The sequence below is a fragment of the Apus apus genome, chromosome 19 (genome assembly GCF_020740795.1).
Source record: "Apus apus isolate bApuApu2 chromosome 19, bApuApu2.pri.cur, whole genome shotgun sequence".
Classification (NCBI taxonomy): Eukaryota; Metazoa; Chordata; class Aves; order Apodiformes; family Apodidae; genus Apus; species Apus apus.
Window position 1 is genome coordinate 9,105,826 of NC_067300.1, and position 12,083 is coordinate 9,117,908.

The 12,083-nt window shown below is 50.6% G+C and overlaps 1 protein-coding gene across 2 annotated transcripts in view; it reads right to left on the reverse strand.

Moving 5' to 3' along the window:
- The window catches only part of GPSM1 (G protein signaling modulator 1), a 71,379-nt gene that overhangs the window by 9,979 nt on the left and 49,317 nt on the right, over window positions 1-12,083 (reverse strand). The window lies entirely within an intron of this gene.

Sequence of the window (12,083 nt, forward strand, 5' to 3'; positions counted from 1 at the left end):
GGATCTGCCCTGCGGGGCAGCCCCGTTTCTCCTGTGCCAGGAGAAGAGGCCACTTCCCCATCACCCAAGACCTTGAAAAATCCTCCTATCAGGGCAGAGCAGGCAAAAGGCAATTACTCTGCTCCTGTTATGTTCTGGGGCCGCAGGCTATGGAAGGCAAGAGACAACTGGGAATCAGCCTCAAACTGAGCTGCTGCCTGGGGAGCTCACATACTAAACTTCAATTTAGTTTGTGATTCAATTTTTAAAATGCTACAGCAACTGAGGAGGGAAAGAAGGGGCAAGGAAGGGCGAGGAGCAGGGCACAGCATGAGCTGAACACTGGTGCTGCTGCTGCCGTTTCCTTGCTGCTGCCCTGCTGGGGGCTGAGTTAAGGCGAAACTTCAGTGGAGAGAGGTAAGAGGGGAAGGAACCAGAACTAGAGATGCTGCTCCTTATTTGGAGAGCTCAGTCAACTTAGGACAGCTACGAAAGGGGGCATCTGAAGCTGGCATTGAGGGTGAAATGCAGAGGACAGGTATGACACAGGAGCAGAGCCCCCACTCAAGAGGTCAGTGCTTGGAAGAATAAAAGACTTTTTGTATCGATCACAGAATCAAAGACTCGTCACAGGTAGAAAAGACTTCTAAGATCACTGAGTCCAACTGTCTACCCAGAAGAAACCACTATGCCCACTAGAGCATGTCCTGAAGTGCCACATCTACACATTTTGTGAGTATCTCCAGGGATGGTGACTCCACCAGCTCTCAGGGCAGTCTGTTCCAGTGCCTGATTACTCTTGGTAAAGAAATTCTTCCTGATCTTTAGTCTAAACCTCCCCTGGCACAATGCAGCAAAGGAGAGGGAGAGAGATGTCCATGAGCTGCAGAGGCAGCACCTGCAACCTCAGACTCCAGCTCTTGTGCCAGGGAGCTGCAAGTGTGTGCCCAAGGGTGTCCTCAACACACTCATGCCCTTCAGTGGTCTCTGCCACCTGCACAGCCCCAGCCCCTGGCACAGACCTTCCCCACCCTGAGCACCGCGCTTCCCTTGCGGGATGAAATTATCACCCTTACTTGGACTGTTTTCAAAGATTTTTTTTTTCCCTTTAAAAAACTCGCCCACTCATCCTTATAAACGCTAGCGCTAAAAGCTGGTTCTGTTGTTAAGATTTCAAATAACTTGGGTTTTATTGTTACAAACAAAATCAAAATAACTCACCCACGCTCCCTCCTTCCCTAATACAGCAACTGCTGACCTGCTGGGAGCATGGCCTACTGCCACACGTGGCGTAAATCCATGCCTCGGGATCAATAGCAGGTGACAATACAAGTTGTGATTTCATTTTGAGACAGAGCCTGGCCTGCCTGCGTGGGTGTCTCTGTCTGAGGTGTTACTGACACCTCTGCTGCGTGCAGGGCTGACCTGACTGCCCGAAAGCCAGTGTCACTGTGCTCAGATTTGGCCACCGTGTGCAACAACCTTATTAGTTCTGGATTTAGACTTTTTCCAGCTATGCAGTGACCCACCCTGAAATCACAGGTCAGGCAGCCAGCCCACACTGCTCAGACCAGACTTCTGTTGTCTCTTTGGGAGGCAATATATATTAGTCAGTGTATTCAAAGAGTTCTCAAAGAGCTACAGCAATTCTCTGTAGTTAATGTAGCAACTTTTCCACATAAATTTTGACAGCATTTGCCAAGCCAGGCTGGGTTTCCCTGTCACCATTTAACAGAAACACACGCCTAGATTTAGCACCTGAAGCTTAAATCACTAACCAAGGAAACGAGTTAGAAGCATTATCATCCCAAGCCAGTCCCTCCAGTCTGTGGAAGAAGATGGGCAGGTATAGAGGTCAGTTTGGCTCACCATAAACCTGGAGGATCCCTTGAATACCAAAACTGGCAGTGAACCTGAACTATTTGCTCAAAACAATTCAGGTTACAGGCAGACGCCAGGAAGCTCCTGGAGTGTGACCAAGGCTCATCCTCACCCAGCGCCGCGGTACCTGGCCGTGCCCGTCGTGACACACCCAAAGCACAATGGTTTAGCTGAAACTAGTTGCAGGGTTTACTTTGCAGTTGGAGGAGGGTGGAACTAGGACCACGCTCAGCTGTTGAGTCTCAGCTGAGGAGCAGTAATTTGCTAAACCAAAATAACTCCATCGCTTTAAAGGCTATAAGCCATATTCTTGATTAATTAGCACCGAGCCAAGGTGAATGCGTAGTGCTCAACTCCCAGGCACCTTCTCTATCCACTAGACTGCACCACCACCTCCCCACCCCCAGCCCTGCCGAGGAGTAGGAGGTGATGGAGGAGACAGGTGCCTGTGAGCCTGCTGCCAGGGAGGGACACGCTCCTCGAGAGGTGGAAAGGATCCAACGCTCCCCCAGCAGCAGCTCTGCCCCCTCCCCACAACACGCTGTGCTCGGTGCATCTGAAATGGGAACCTACTGACAACTCACTCTGCAAGCGCTTCGCTGCAAAGCCTGGATTGCCAAAACTGTGCTGCTTTCTGCAAACACACTTGTATTTAGACACCTACTTGCTCTTAGCACAGCACTGTTTTAAAAAGCAGCCAAACAGAGGCAGCCCCTTTGCCAGGGGGGGAAACCATGGGGGCGAAGCTGGTCGGTGGATCCGCACATACCCATCAACGTTAGCACCCATAACAGACACCCAGCCTTCACATAAACACCTTCCACTGCAGCAAACGCCCAGATCTTAATTATTATTTACTCGTATTCCAGCAATGCCTGAAGGCCACGCTGAAGATCAAGGCCTTGTTATTATGCAAGACACCCCACAAGACATGAAACCCTGGTGCTGCTGGGGGCTGGGAGGGTCCTGGGGCCCCTGCCCATGGGTTTATCACTGCAGCAATGGTCAGACACAGCCCTGCTCAGAAGAGCTTAAACAGGTAAGACGAAAATCGCACACAAACACAGGAACAGCTTCTCCTACCAGCTCTTGCTCTGGTAGGTGCTGCTTGAACGGGCAAGATGAAACTACACTCGGTCCGGGGAAGGCAAAGGTCAGGAGGCTGATTTGCTCCACATGACAGTGCCCAGAGAACACTAGGATGCAAATGGCTTTAGATACAGGCAATAAATCCCTCAGGGACTTTTCTGCCCATCCCAGGGGAGTTGCATCTCCTGCACCCAAGCAGTCAGTAGTCTCACTCTTTGCTGGCTCTCAGGGGAGGGCTGCGCCGACCTGCAGGAGCTGGTTCCCCCTCTCCTGCAGCATGAGTGATAGCAGGGAACTGCAACTCCCTCTGTGGCACAGACACCACAATCCAGGATGGAAAAGTTGGATCCATGGGATCGTTCAGGGCCCTTCTCTAATTGCACATCACCCCACAAAGCCTCCCCAGCAGACCCTGCACAAAAAGCACTTCACTTGGCTCAGCTCTCTGCCAGGTTTGGGCTGCAGGGGAAACAAGAAGGAGCCGGGGGCTCTGAAAAAGCATTATTTAGGCTTTTTTAGATTAATTGGTGTTAATTGCTTTGGGAGGCTCCAAAATAGCACTGCTAATGTGAAACATGGACACAGGCTGAAGGCGAGGTGTGAGCAGAGGCTGGTGATTGCCACATTAACCTTGGTCACAGGTTGTGCCCTGCCCAGCCAGCAGTGACTGCTAAGAGCAGGGAGATCTTCTCCTGCCCAGCCAGGGGTTGCCTGCCTGCACCTCTGACCCTGACATCCCCTGGACAGCTGCACTCACACTCATCCAGAGGCTGAGGGAGCCTTCTTGCTGCCATGACAGTTTTTTATCACGAGAGCACCAACAAAATGCACAGGCATCTGCCTGAGGAAGAGACAGTCATGCAAGAAAACGAAATAAAATCCCCAGTCAACAAGGCCCCTGTGTCATCTGGTGTCATCACAGCTCCAGTGACTTAAGCAGAATTATACTGATTTACCTCCAAAGAGAACCTGGAGTATTTAATTTTTTTTTAAGCTCTTCTGGCATGTGCAGTTTATTAAATGCAAGAGGCCGGAACTGTGATCACACCAAGTGCCCCAGGCACAGCAGAGACCCTAGAAATGAATGAGGAGTTCCAGGTTTTGAGAGAAGTCAAACACTTTGAGTTTTATTGCTCTGGTCTGGCTTTGATTCATCCTTCTTTTTAGTATTGTTCTCTTTAAAGCAACAGTTTCTAGGAAATGCTGAGTGCAACATCTCCTTTCACAGTTTCATACCACTTGCTGGCTGACAATTTGCTGGGAGACAAGGCTGTGCAAGGAGGAAAGCAGACCTCAGTTATGGCTCCAAAGTGCCAAGAACTGAAAACTCAGTTAAAATGCGTGAAGGGAAGAAGAATTTATTTCAGTAGCTTGGTTAGTCAGCTCCAGCCTGGACCACTGGACTAGTCAGTCTGCAGACCTTCTGTTGCAACTGAAAGGGTCAACTATTTGCAGGTAACCTGGAGGCTACAGTCTGGCTTTTTCCTGGCTTAAATTAAGAAATGTCAAAGCCATTCACAGCACCTTCAGGGATTCCACAGCTGAGCAGTCACCTTCCCAAAATGAAAACAGCATCAGCTGAGAGTCTCCTTGGTGCTGAGGAGTCTATTGCTCTGAGCAGAGACACCCCTGGGACCTGGCTGCAAAGGGACATTTAAGCAGCCAGTGCCCTTCATCTTCTCAGAAGCAAAAGCTGTGGCAGAGATGATTGCTGCCAGGCAGCAGTCTGCTCTGCACCCAAGACACATAAGGAAGAGTCTCTAGACTCCTGTTTTGGATTTAAACAAGGCAGAGGATGCAAAGGAAAAGACTTGGCCTGCACAACCTGGACTGTTACTCAGCAGCAGAGCAAAGGGAACCATGCACAGCTCTTTGAAGACACCCGATCTCTCACAAAACCAAACCTCAAGTCACAGAGTTGTCCATCTGCAGTGAGGAAAGAGGTTCCCAGAGAGAGACAAGCACAGCCCTTGTCCCCAGTGCTCCAGAGAATCAGGACCTCTCCCTGCCCAGGACACTGCTCCCTCCCCACACACTCTCCCAGCCACACCTCAGCAGGACCAGCTTCTCCTCTGTGGGATGCTGAGGAGCCTAGCAGGGAATTCTGGCTTTTACTCCACATGTGTCTGCTAGCCTACCTCCCAAACCCTCCCCACACAAGAAAAAGCAATTTGATGAAGGATCCTAAAACCATAGGGCTCAGGTAACCAGTCAGGAGAGCAGAGCTGCCCACGGAAAAGGAGCTCAGCCCCACTGGCCCCACAGGCACCACTGGCCCCACAGGCACCACTGGCCCCACAGGCACCTGCAGCACAGCCCCCAGGGCCCAGCTCTGCCATGCCTGCCTCTCACTCACACACTCTCATTGGATAATTACAGAGAAAACCAAGGCAAATCCCAATTTTAGTGCCATTATAAAACAGAGAGGGGGAATTCATTACCTGGCAGCTGTTAATATTTAAGGAAGAAACTGATAATTTACCTCTGAGGCAATGAATGCAGCAGGGGCAGAGCCAGAAAATGTTATTTTCTCCCCCCCCATCTCTGTGCAGTTTCTCCGCAGATTTTTTATCTCTCAGTGTATTTCCCTGTCTCCCATGCTAGCACCAAAGTCCCAGCAAGGACCAGTGTGTGTCAGGGCTCTGCACTGCAAAACTCTTGGCTCTGGCTCTGCTGTCTCTGCTGCAGCTCTGTCTTTGGGAGAGCATTTTTTACATCTCTCCTGGCTCATGCAGCATCTGTGCAACCAGCCCACCTGAGTCAGAGGAGAGGAGCTAAGAAAAGGAGAGCCCTAGAGCTTAACAAAAAGACTCATACAGACATATGGAAAGAAGGTCAGACAATTTAAGATTACTCTGGAGAGGGAACCAGATCACTGGTTGCTTCTCCAAACAACCCGAATCCCTGAAAGAGCCTCCCAGTACCTGTCAGACCAGAGTCCTCCAGAAAGTCTTCCACTGCATCCTACCTCCAGCTAGGAAATATCTCAGCACAGCCTCTCCCCAGGTCTGTGCCTGCCCAAAGCTCTACAGACAGTCCCACAAACTGAACAGGAAGATAAAGCATTGCAAGAAGTAGCTTTGGTTCAGTGTTTACCTGCTCAGTTCCAACAGGACTGACACCAGCACAGCAGCCTCCAGGTGTCATAGGAACAGTCTTAAATTTAGCAGCAGCTGCCTTCCCTCTCCCTGGCTCTGGCTTCTCTCTTCCTCTCCATCCCCCTTTCCCCTGGATTCTTAGAGCACGTTTACACCAGAAAGTCTGACCAATGATAATGGTATAATTACACCCATGCAGTGAAACAGAACATGAAGGCTGTGGGATGGGGGTGGGTGTCTGCACTGCCCTTGCATTGTGGTAGTTTACACATCAGTAAGACAAAAGAGGCTGCCTGGTGTGACCCCCCCACGTTCAAGCTCCTGAGGGACTGCAAGAAAATACCAGTTTAATCTTGCCTCAAACAACAATAGACAAGCAGGGAAAAGATCCCTTGGGGGCAGAGCACAAGTGTCCAGGAGGAAGCCCGGGGGCTGTATTTATCCCTGCACCCCAGCACCCACCTGGCCCGTTCTGCAGTCCAGGGTGAAGTCACAGGGGATGGATAAGGGCACCTGACACCCTAGTGCTGTCTGGACAGCACAGGATTCAGCAGGGACAGGCAGGACCTTGCTGCCCAGCTTGGCCACTCACAGCTCTGTTCCCTGCCCAGTGACACCAGGAACTGAGCTCTGGCACTTGCAGGCCAGGCAGAGGGTCAACCACGAGGATCTGCTCTGTGCATCACTCCTGCAACCTGACAATCTTAGTAAATAATGAGAGAGAAAACCATCACAAGAGCTCTGGCAATCTGCCTCTGGGGTGGGGGTATGAGCTACAAAATTTTCCCATCTTTTGTGGTTGCTTCTCACTCTAACAATAAAAAAGGTCTCATAAAAACATTTGTCCTAGGGAATGTCTGGCAATGCAGCATGCTCAAAAATTGTTCAGCATCTAAATACATCAGCAACCCATCTCTGCAAGTTGTCACTGCAATCACACACAGCTCCTCTTTCTCTTGACTATAAATGGTCTTTGCAAGGGACAGGGTGGAGCACAGGTTGGAAGAGGGAGGAAGTGCTCCCTCAAGCTGAGGGACTCCTCTGGGAAGAGGAGAGTCCAGATGAACAGGACCACATCTAGAGCATGGGTGCCCAAGGAGGGGAAAGGATTTGATCCTTACCTCTCTCCATGGGTTTTGCTCCAGCTGTTGGACCTTGAACCAATAAAGTGCTTTAACCCTTGATCTTTGGCATGTGCACAGTCCCATTGACCTTGGAGACTCTAGCTCAGTGCCAACCCTGAATGCAAGGCCCAGAATTGGGGCAGGTTCCCAGCCCCTCCCCAGCAGCTTTTTCAGGGATACACAGCCCCCTTCTTCCATGGATCCTCTCCTTTTTCCACAGTGGTTACTCTTTCAAAGAGGGGGCTAAGGGACATACAACCTCTGATAGTGTTAGAGAAATCCCATCCTTCTAGTAAACCTCAAAACCATGAAGTTACCAAGTCAATAAAGAGCTGGAGCATTATGACCTTCTCCACATTGGAGCAGAGAGGTTAAATTTATGAGCAAGCCTTTGATGTCTGCAAAGCTTCACGCAATAGAAAACCTTCTGCTTTGATGTTACTCTTAAAAGAGAGAAACCTCAGAGGGTGTGTGGTGCACGAGTCCCAGGCTGCACCTGGATCTGGTCCCCACAACTGCAGGGCACAGGGACCAGGCTCTAACGTGGCTACTTTTGCTCAGGGCTCTGCTGCAACTGAGAGGAAATGTGACCAAACGCACCTCACCCTCACCAGCTTCTCCCAGACCAAACCCACCTTTGCTCTGCCTGTGGAGAACCAGGCACTCAGCCTTGAGTATTCCCACAGGAGCTTCAGACCTGCAGAAGACCCTGTCCATGCCCAACCCCCAGCTCCAGGCAGTGTTGGTCTCTCTCCTCCCAGCGGCCACCAGCCACAGCTGGGAAATTCCCCCACTTCATGGGGCCAGGAGAGGGGTAAGGAAACCCACCTCTGCCCCACCAGCAACGTGATCCTTCTGCAGAAGCTCTCCATTGTGTGCCACGCCAGCATCTTGCAGAACAGTGGCAGGAAGGTCTGAGGGCAGAGGGACCACACGCTCCTACCTTACGCAGCACTTGGGCCATGGCTTCTCCTATCCATCCCAGCATCCCCACAGCTTTGCCAACAGGCTGAGCCCTTCTCCTAGAGCCCGAGAGAGCTGCCAGCATGGACAGGCTCCTCTCCATCCCCGAGCTCACTTTGCCTCCCTTCACTTTTCCCTGCCTCCCCTCTCATCTCCTGCCTCCTCCCATGGGGAGTTTCCCAGCAGCTCAGTAATTAGCATCATCATCACCAATGCTAATAACACCACCACAGCTCCTGCCATCCAAAGCTCAAACAACTTTACAGCCATCATCACGCCTCTGTAAACTCCCCAGGGTAGGCAGGGGAGCAGCATTACCCCATCACACAGATGGGGAAGAGGGAGGTAAACAAGAGGCATTTGGTGGCAGAGATGGGCAGCAAACCCAAGACTCTGACTCAAGCACCGCACCCGTGGGACTTCCCTGTCCCAGCCCTCTGCAGGAAGCCCCTTTGGAAGGAGCTCAGTGGCCGAGAAGACAGCAGGACTTAGATCTCTTGGCTTAGGAGTCTTTGGATGAGTTTTTTTCCTGGGCATCCCTGGGTTCCTCCCTGCAAAGCGACTGTGGGAGAGCAGCACACAAGACCATGTGCACAGTCTGAGTTGACGCCTTCTGATGGGACAGCAGGTACTGTGGCATCCCATAAAAGCACCTTAGATCAACCATTAGAGCTCACCTCTAATTAAGGGCTTGCTGTTTACTCATGGATTAAAGAGGATTTTTGCTTTGAGCCTTCACAAAATGAGGAATCTGGGGGGGATTCTTGTCTGAACAGCCTGACCAGGGAAAGCTTCTCTCCCACCTTGGGTGGGGTTTGCTACATCTGATTAAAAATAGTTCCGAGGATGGGAACTACAGCTTTTCAAAAAAGCCCACCCACACTCCTCCACAACAGACTGAGGCAGCCCTGGTAGCCCCTGACAGCCAGGGACAAGAGCAGAACACAAGACAACTGGTTGCTTCAGGTTTGGCAAGCACCCACAAGACGATGCTGACTGGAGATGTTCTGAGCTCTGGCTTATGCTCCAGTCGGGCTGCAGAGCTGTCAGCTGGGACACAAAACTCACCTCAAGTGACCCTGCCTCATCCGCCAGAGCCCACTGCAGAGACTTTCTCCTGGAAAAAGAGCCCTTTCTGGAGGGTCTCTCATGTGTGGTGAGGCATGGTCTGAGGACAGGCAGCTGGTGTCAGCCCTGTGCCCTGCCTGCAGCAGGGGTACCAGGGCATTCCCTCCTGTGCCAGGACAAACAGTGCCCATCACAACACCAGGGTCTGCAGGGATCAGGGCAGAACCTCAAACGCCTCCTGAGCTTCTCTAGATCTGGGTCCTGCAGAGCTCCTGGATTTCTGAGAGTGTTTCAAAAACTCCAGGTAAAGGGGATATAGACACAGCTGCCTTCACTTTCCCACAGGTAGCGGGAAAACCTAGTTGGGAGCTTGGTGTTTCCTGGCCAGGAAGGATGGCAGGATGCCCTGCCAAGAGCAATGCTGGGGGCTGTGGTGTCCCACCTGCATTTTGCCAAGCCAACTCCCCTCTGCCATTCAGAGCATCTGCCCACAAAGACCACAAGCCTGATCACACTGTGTAACTGTGTACACAGCTACTGCTCTGAAGAAAAACTCAATAAAACACTTGTCACTATCATTTTTATGGGATATGACCTATGGTCCATTAAATATCAAACAAGGGGCATTCTTTAAAACATAAGACAAGCAGTCACCCTTCTCCTCCAGCCACAAGCACTGCTGAGAGCATTGATCTGTTCTCTCCTGGGATAAACCAGGACATGTTTAGTGTCTGCAAGGAGGACAATGTAATTTTTTTTCACACACTGCTGCTCTCTACATCCTGTTGAATTCACTCTGTGGTGTTTCTCTACCAAGTGCATCAGTCATGCCTGGGAACTGAACTACAAATGGACTCTTGGGGCTCAACTCAAAAATACAAAGCAAGTGGGGAGCTAAAACATGCACACTGCAAAGACAGGGCACAGAGGGAAGAGGCCTTGGGAGAACAGCTGGTGAATGCAGGTCACTGCAGCCATCGGGTGGAGCCTGAGCCACCCCTCTGCAAGTGCAATCTCTGGGCTTTGTGTCCCTCCTGCGTGTTCACCAGTCCCCTGCAGGATGGGAGGAGCAGTTCCCCTGGCCTGCCCACACACTTCCACCAGAGTCAGCAACAGCACGAACCCCAGGGGACTGGAAGGCACCTCCTGCCACTGGGGTGTGCCTGTCCCTGTCTTCACTTACTCTTCCATGGACACCAAAATCCCATGTGTGCTGTCAAGAGGTCACTGGTGGCCAGCAATGCCCCTTGGGACCTTTTCTTAGGCACAGCCCTTGTCCTCTCAGCTACACACTCCTGAGGAATGCTTTTTGCCTTGCTCTTGATGGAGTGAGGCTTTTATTTGCTTTCTGGCTAAATGTCTGAGTTAAAAATACAAGGCTATTTCTGGCAAGTGGGATTTTTCTGCCTTTGTATTGCCTTGGATGCCCCCATGGTGCTGCCTCCTTTCTGGCTCGGATGAGCTTTGTTTTCCTTCTCAGTGATCATGTTTGCACCGGTGAGCAGTAGGAAATGCTTCTCCTATTAGAACATTTCCACGAGCACTGTTGGGAATGAAGAATGAGCTCAGAGAGGTCTAAAAAAAACCCAGTTAGTGTAAAGATCCTCTCTCCAGTGGTCAGAGAACTGAAAATCAGGAATGTCTGTGGTCAAAAAGGGATGCGTACATAGGCACACGGGTCCAGGAAGACATGTTCTCCCCATGACCTGTAGACCAGGAACAAAGGACTCAGTGCTAGAAACACTTTCAAGCATCCCCACTCTTCAGACAGGATTCATCCCAAGCTCTGCAGCTCAGACTTGTTCTTACCTAGCATGAAAATATTTTCTTTCACTTTTCTTAAATGCCAAGAAAAAACAGGCCTGTCTTTCCCGGCTTGAATGTGTTCCATGTGGAATCACTGCATGATCACAGGACTCTGATAGTGTGTTACATCTCAATACAAAGCAAGCTCAAATACTTGCAAGCACCAGATCATTAAATATTTGCTGTCACACTCCATCTCCTGGGAACAAGCTGAGGACTTGGAGCTTCTCACTTGAGATCACCGAGTTCAAATGTCTCCAAGCCCCCTCTCCCAAACCAGAAACATGCCACTGTTCGTGGGTGTGACTCCTGTCTCCAGGACTGAGAACAAAACCAACACACCTGCAGGAAGCCTCCCCAGTAGGTTGTATTTGCCACGTGTCACAACAAACATCAACACAACCGGAAGATAAAAGCAGCTCAATTGTTCAGGCTAAAGACATCAAGAAGCAGGTGGAGAGCTTTCCAGGGCAGGACCCCCACCACCTTCCAGGGAGCCAAGCACAGACTGAATCAGAGCTCTTCAACACCCAACACAGGGCTTGCTGCATGCCAGTAACCCATAATCACTGACATCAGGGCCAGCTCCTCTTGCCAGCTTCTGCTCTTGAGGAACTGTGCTCCACCTAACTTGCTTCCAAATAGAAGCTTCTAGAAAATTATATTCTTTCATCTCTACCTAATGACTGATGAATTCAAAGAGACCACTCTGCAGACCAACGATGTGATGAGGAGATGAGAGGGATCAATACCTCAGGTCCTAGATTTGGCAAAGGCAACCAACAGTTTTTGGTTGCTCCTCAAAAACCTGAAAAGGCAACAACCCCAGGAGGCTGATGAAGTCAGACTCCACACAGCGAGGGCTCCAAACTGCTGTGTTCTTTTGGAATTCAAGGTATCACATCCTGACAGTCACAAGCTTTGGAAAGTTCAGGTCTGAACTCCTATCCCTCCAGGGAAGGTTACCAATACCACCACCAAAATCCAAACTCTTATGAGCCAGTCTATGATAGAGGTTGGTACTATTGTTCTGCTTCACAGACAGTGAAGCTGAGGCTCAACAAGGCAAAATGAT